The following is a 6,000-nucleotide window of genomic DNA, read 5'->3' as shown; positions in this document are numbered from 1 at the left end:
AAAATGTCATGTGACAATCTGATTCATGAAGAGTGATGATGTCACAAGGACATGTGATGATGTCACAAGGACATGTGATGATGTCACAAGCACATGCCTTTGAGCCTTTGAAGTTTTTCTATAAATAGGGGTCAGGAGCAGCAAGTTTTAGTCAGTTTGTTCGCAGCCTTCAAACGTTCGACCAGAGCTATATTTGAAAGTATTTGTAAACCTCTGTAACATCACGCTCCAAAGCCCTGTGACGTTTCTGTGTTCTGTGACGTTGTCCCAAAGAAAGACCTTTAAATGCGATAAATAGCCTAAACGTTTTCGTTTATGACTAGTTTACCGTGTTATGACTGTGAACAGGGGGGAAGTCGCGCAAGAGAAATGTCGACCAAAACAATTGCAAGTAAGCCAAAGTCAGTTCCTAAAAGTCAACCCGCAGGTGTTTCCACCACCATCAGACCCTCCACTTCTGTAAGACCTCCATTAAGAATAACTGATGCAAAGAAAACCACTCGGGTGGGAAAAACTCAGAATGGAAGACCGGCAGCTGTGAAACAGCCCCCGAAGAGGGATATGAAAAAGAATGTGGACAGTAAACTGGTCAGCTTAATTACAAATGAAATTGTATACAGTGGAGCGACTGTGTCATTTGATGACATCGCAGGGCAGGATCTGGCAAAGCAAGCACTTCAAGAAATTGTCATCCTTCCTGCCTTAAGACCTGATCTCTTTACTGGTCTGAGAGCTCCTGCACGTGGCTTGCTTTTATTTGGCCCACCAGGAAATGGGAAGACCATGCTCGCCAAAGCAGTTGCTGCAGAGTCTAATGCAACATTCTTCAACATCAGTGCTGCTAGTTTGACCTCCAAATATGTGGGAGAAGGCGAGAAGCTCGTACGAGCACTCTTTGCAGTTGCAAGAGAGAGACAGCCCTCAGTAATCTTCATCGATGAAGTGGACGGCTTGCTCTGTCAAAGGAGGGAGGGGGAGCACGACGCCTCTCGCCGTTTAAAAACTGAGTTCCTCATTGAGTTTGACGGGTTGCAGTCAGGAAAGGATGACAGAGTACTTGTAATGGGAGCAACGAACAGGCCCCAGGAGCTCGATGAAGCAATATTAAGGCGCTTTGCAAAAAGAGTATATGTGACCTTACCCGATGAGAAGACAAGATTTACGCTGCTGAAAAATCTTTTGGGAACGCACGGGAGTCCACTGAGCCAAGACGAACTGTCCTGTCTTGCAAAAGTGACTGAAGGATATTCAGGGAGCGATTTGACAGCATTAGCCAAAGATGCTGCACTTGGCCCAATAAGAGAGTTGGCACCAGAACAAGTCCGTGTTATAGCTGCTGCTGAGGTGCGCAACATTAAGATGAAAGACTTTGAGGATTCTCTGAAGCAAATCAAACCAACTGTTAGTCCAGCAACTCTTAACATGTACACCAAATAGAACAAAGATTTTGGTGGTCCTTCTTCAATAAATCCAAATCCAGTCAGGCTGGATGAAACAGAGTGCAAAAATAAAGAGCTTCTTCAAGAGAAAGAGCAACAGGAAAAAGAAAAAAAACGTATTCTCCAGGACTTGGAGAGAAGAAATCTACAACTGAACAAATTAATACAATGAAGGACAGAACACCTGAACTGGAAGGAGAAGTATTGGAAAAACGACGTTCAAAGATGCAGCGTAGGATCAATGAAATGGCGAAAAAACACTCAGAGGTCATTAATGAGATGTTGTTGAACTCAGACAACTTGAAGTGTGAAAACGCTGAAATGCTTGCACAAAAGCAGCAACAAGAGAAAATAAATGAAGACCTGCAGCGTAAGCTTCAAGAAATCACAAGAAGAAATGAGCAGTTAGAAAAGATGCACAAGGAAAAACAACAGCAAAATACAGACAAGTGCAATCTATTAAAAGAAATGGAGCAAAGATGCCAGAAACTTGAGAAGGAAGTTGAAGAAACAACCGATCAGTTGAGAACCCTCATCCTAGAGAAAAAAGTGGTCGTGGAAAAGCTCATGGAAAAGAAGAAAAAACGTTTCCGCTTCTTCTGGAGGAGGGACACTCCTGCTTTTTCTACTCTTTCTATTTTTTCTACTGCTGACGTCACCTCGTCTCCCTCCACCTCTGTTCCATCTTAATTTTCACCTCTCCTCTCCCCTTCTCTCCTAACACTTCTTCCCTCTCTCCTTCATCTTTTTTCACCCCAACCAGTCCCGGCAGTTGACTGCCCCTCGTGAGCCTGGTTCTGCCGGAAGTTTCTGCCCGTTTAAAGGCAGTTTTTCTTCCCCACTGTCGCCTAGTGCTTGCTCAGAGGGGATTGTTGGGGTTTTCTCTTTTCTTTTTTTTCCCCTTCTTATTACCATTTTCCTTTATTTACCGATTTGTTTTGTTTACTTTTCTTTTACGTTGTTTCTTTATTTACTTGTTTAACTTTTTTTCAACTTATGTAATAAACTAATAAACCAATTGAATTTATCCTCTGCGTATTTTACATCTAATCTTTAAAGAATATTTCCAAAACATTTTCAAACATCACGATCTGTCTTTTGTTTGCTTGTTAAAACCCCGTAAATGGTGAAGTAAAAACCCTGTGATATGGTTTAAAACATCAAAATAGACTAAACAACTAGTCTAAAACTAAGAGACACAGGATAAAGTTGGTGTGAAGGTTTCAGTCTGTGAATGAATCTAAGCACCATCACCTTAACTTTAAATTCATCTCTGTTACCCTCTTTGTGACTGAACTCTGACCGTGAGCACCACAGCCACTGCGCACCAGTCACACGCACTTTAAATCCATCACAGTAAACCAGTTAGTTTACCTCAGTTTGTTTTGCAGCACATTTCACAACATGCAAAAGCATAATGTGCCATGTACAGACTCAAAATCTGATTTAAAAACATGAGGACTGACCTGTAAGCTTTACATTTACAGTTTATCACATACCACTGAGCAGTTCTTACCTGTAATTCTAAGCCCTCTTCTTCCTTTTCTGGTTTAAAACATCAAATTAGACTAAACAACTAGTCTAAAACCAAGAGACACTTAAATATTAAGTTAAACCTCTGGGGTTGCCGGACGCGCCGGCGCGTCAAAATCACATGACCAATTTAAGACGACACAGCTACAAGATGCAGCGATTCAGAGGCTGTATCCCAATTCAGGGTCTGCAGCCTTAAAGGCCGCATTTTAAGGCCGATTACGTCACCATGCCAGTCTCCTATTGCCAGAGGCTGAAGTGTGTGTGCAGTCACCAGGTGATAATCTGATATCGTCTACTTCCCCACTGATGTTAAGTAATATGAAAAAAATAATGAATCCCACCTTAGGCCGAATGTGTGACTCTCTTCGTAGTGGAAGAGAGAATGAATCTTCCCATCCGAATTCACGGCAATCAGTCTGTCAATCAAATCCTGTGGAGTAAAATGAGAGGCTTTGAACAAGAATGCACCGGATAGGGTGCAAAACGAAAACTGTGTGGAAATTTACAATGGGTAAGGTGGAGAACGTATATCAGTCTCAGTGTGAGAGGGTTTATTTGAATGCGTTTGAAGTAAAACAAATGGGTGGGTGGTGTTTGGAGGCCAAATAAAAAGTGCAAACATGCCCTCAGATGGATGACAAAAAAAAACTGCAGTGTGTGGAAAAGAAGAAGAAGAAAAACACTTACAGGTATGGAGGTTGGCATCTCCCTCAGGGTGTATTCGCTTTTGTTGGCCAAAGACTGTCGGCCCAGCAGTTGCCACACCGACTGGGAAGAGGAGAGGAGGTTGACCAAGTACAGGAAGGACTGAAGAGGAAAGTAAATACAGCAGCTGTTAGAGAGAAAAAATGTATTTGCTTTTAAAGACCATTGTGAATGCATTTGTGCACGTCATGGATTGATCAAATCCTAACACATAATAATAATATAACACTATTCAACTACAAACACTACCGATAATATGACAAATAATATCTGTAGTATTCAAAGCAAAACAAAATGTAAAAAGAATTTATGATTGCAAAGGTAAAACATGGTTTACCACACTCTCAAAACTGAATAAGACATATATTCTGAGCAGAGTGGTTGAGCAGAAACCTATTGCAGCCTGAAGAATATTAAACTACAGGAAAGCTCCCTGCATTTTTCACTGGGTCTGGTAGAACAGGGAAAACATATCATCAAAAGCATCAAAGGAAAAAAAGAGAGACACTTGCACAAACGAGCTACAACTTAGATTATATTAAACAGCTTCAAAGAAACGTAAAGAAAAAAACAAGATACGATGGATTTTTTTTTCTAAAATAGAAATATCTATACTTTCATGTGTCTTCTGATGTTTCTGTGCATGTGTGAACTTATCTTCATATGTACTACCAAACCTCCTACTGTACTTAGCACAGATTAAAGCAAAGACTCGAGTTAATTCACCAAAGTGCTGGTGTGTGTATATTTAGTTTTCCTTTGACCTCAGCATATATGTATAACCCACTGATAAGGCAGACTTTAAAGTCGCCTGTGGCAGGACACAGTTTACACATCACTGGCTGTCCGTATTCACTTGGCTAGTCTCTCTGAGAGAGATGACTTGGCTGCTGTCAGAGGCCAAGCATCAGACACACACAGACAGGCTCACGCTGGAGCTTGTTGAAGCTTTCCTGAGAGAAATTCTGCCAAAAACATAACTAAAAATGCAGTCTTATGAAAGTAAGGCTTATTTGCCCAGACACCCATAAACCAATCAGCAAAAAGCCTTTCTTGTTAACAAAATCACTATTGCCAGTTTCTTAAATATGAATATTCACAAGTGAATTTTCTACATGGCTGCTGGTATCACAGCAACACATGGACCACTATTCTGAGTCCTGGGTTAATAATAATTGGAATCAATTTAATTTTAATCAATTTAAACACCTTTGTAACCAGTGAGCTAAAAACATGATGGAAAAGCAAAACTTCTAAGAGATCTGTGTCTGTACTATTATGTAGATATCTAAAAATTGGGGCATTGTGGGCTCCAGGAAGTTTCTCCTTCTCCCTCTCTCTCTCACACACACACGCACGCACATACATACAATACCTTAATGCAACTCCTATCTGTGGGGTCAATGGGAGTTGGTTTGGGACGGACCACTCTGATGTCGTCACTGCTGCACTCAAGAACAGACCATAGCTCTAGTACCAGGGCCCGAATAAAGCCTGAGACAGAACACGGAGAAATTTGTTGTACCAAACATTTATTTGAAATAGCAGCAACTAAAATTATTAACAGTGCTTTAATAAATAAACGACTGACTTTGTTATTGTGTCCAATCTTTTAAAGAAATCTGTCTTTGCATTGCTGGCACCGTTTTGATTGGAGGATTTGAATCTCAGGAAGGAAGGAATTTATAATGCCACTCCCTTTGATCCCATTTAATCTCTTCCCTGTTGCACTTTGGCCTGTCAGTAACTACATTTGAATTTTGCAGCTCAAGCTTGCACATAAAGGCTGGATAAAAACGTTAATGCAATCAAAATGTACGCAGCCCTCGCTGGAAAACTGGGGATACAGTACAGTACATAAATGATGAAGCAAAGACAAAACATTAGTGTCATGGAAGAAGAAATAGTCAGTGCATCACGGGAAGCTCCCAGCAATAAAACCTGCATTTGTATTGACACATAAACCTTAATTTGTGAGCAATTTTCAGTGTATTTCAGTTAAATTAATGAGACAAATATAACAAAAGGGATTTTATACTTAGAAGAAGAATATGAAATTGAAATATTAAACTAAGAAAACTATAAATACTGCAGTTCTAGAGTTACAGATATACAATTAAGCTTTGCATATCAGTGCTGTATAACCCAGGGAATGTACTTTTTTTTTTTTTATAATTGAATAGTAATGGAAATCATGAACTGTTTTTCAGAGGTCATAGATCAAATGAGCAGTAGAGTTTTTCTCACAGAATGGTTCTTTCACATAGAAAGCAGTGTGTGCTGCAGGTTTAGCAAATGGCCCATCATTTGTATCTCCAGT

At 40.2% G+C, this 6,000-nt stretch overlaps 1 pseudogene; it reads left to right on the top strand.

The window, feature by feature from the left end:
• The first annotated feature begins 369 nt into the window (after positions 1 to 369).
• Positions 370 to 3,786, top strand: LOC146618543 (spastin pseudogene; annotated as a pseudogene).
• Positions 3,787 to 6,000: the final 2,214 nt, after the last annotated feature.

Source organism: Diplotaxodon limnothrissa, linkage group LG14 (genome assembly GCF_057381915.1).
Source record: "Diplotaxodon limnothrissa isolate DT_005_m linkage group LG14, D_limnothrissa_male_GT1.1, whole genome shotgun sequence".
In the NCBI taxonomy this organism is placed as follows: Eukaryota; Metazoa; Chordata; class Actinopteri; order Cichliformes; family Cichlidae; genus Diplotaxodon; species Diplotaxodon limnothrissa.
This window is presented reverse-complemented; position numbering and strand designations above follow the sequence as displayed.